Source organism: Arachis ipaensis, chromosome B06 (assembly GCF_000816755.2).
Source record: "Arachis ipaensis cultivar K30076 chromosome B06, Araip1.1, whole genome shotgun sequence".
NCBI classification, from domain to species: domain Eukaryota; kingdom Viridiplantae; phylum Streptophyta; class Magnoliopsida; order Fabales; family Fabaceae; genus Arachis; species Arachis ipaensis.
In genome coordinates, this window is record NC_029790.2 from 49,997,897 (window position 1) to 49,998,884 (window position 988).

Genomic DNA, 988 nt, shown 5'->3' on the forward strand with positions numbered 1-988 from the left:
ACATCGCACTCTCCCTGCCTTCTCTTTCCCAAATATGGATTGGAAAGCTCTAATTGCTGATTCTTTAGACTTTTTATTCTCAGCTTGCAAATGTGCCTATATTAATGTGAAGAAAAATAATAGTAATAAAATAAGAGTAAATACACAATTGGACTAAAGGCATATATCATTTGACAACATCGAAACAAATAATAGAGATTAAAAATAATGTCAAGATTCTTTAACTCAACGCAAGCATAAAAATAACCACAAGTGATGGACAAATTGCCAAGATACAAGAAATCCATAACCTATTTTAACCAAATTAACTCATAATTAATACTTACTATAACATCCAGAGTGTCTTCATCCAATGATTTTCCCTTTGTGCTTTGGCGAGTCTCAACAAACATTTCTGCTTGAGTAGGTGGTTCATTATTTTCCTTAGAAGCAGCCTATAAGTCCAATTCAAATAGTAGTTATATAGAGTTAAAAGGCACACCACACATACACAAACAAATTCACAAAGAATTAAAAATTGTACCAATCTTGCACGTATTCTTGCAAAATTTATTGGGCCCTTTCGATGCCTAAATTTCTGTTGTGCCCTATTTTTCTTATTCTGCGCAGACATTTTCTACATAACAAGAGACAAGTATTACTAGGACGTTTCTGAATTTAAATAAACAGCAAAATCAACCCATATGAACTCACTAAAATCAAATCAGCACTAATCAAGATCAATTTATATGAATTAAATGGCAGCAAGCAGAAATGGCAATCAGCAGCGATATAAAAATTAGCATAAAAAGCCATTAACAAGGATAAAATAGCACGCACTATACAATTTGAGAAGAGAACATTCCAGGCATCAGCAGCAACCAAAAAGTTCAACCTAAATCCACTACAAATCAGATATGACTTCCTAGTTCCTAACCACCTATAATCCACTAAGCATGCATAGCTAAATCGACTAATTTAACAAAAACTGAACATACTAATTAAACTA

General features: G+C 32.7%; 1 long non-coding RNA gene across 1 annotated transcript; it reads right to left on the bottom strand.

The window, feature by feature from the left end:
* On the bottom strand, window positions 1-618 carry LOC107648190. The gene is made up of 3 exons (XR_001621778.2): window positions 524-618; window positions 327-434; window positions 1-96 (listed from the first exon to the last, which is right to left on the bottom strand). It is a non-coding gene; the product is annotated as an uncharacterized LOC107648190 (long non-coding RNA).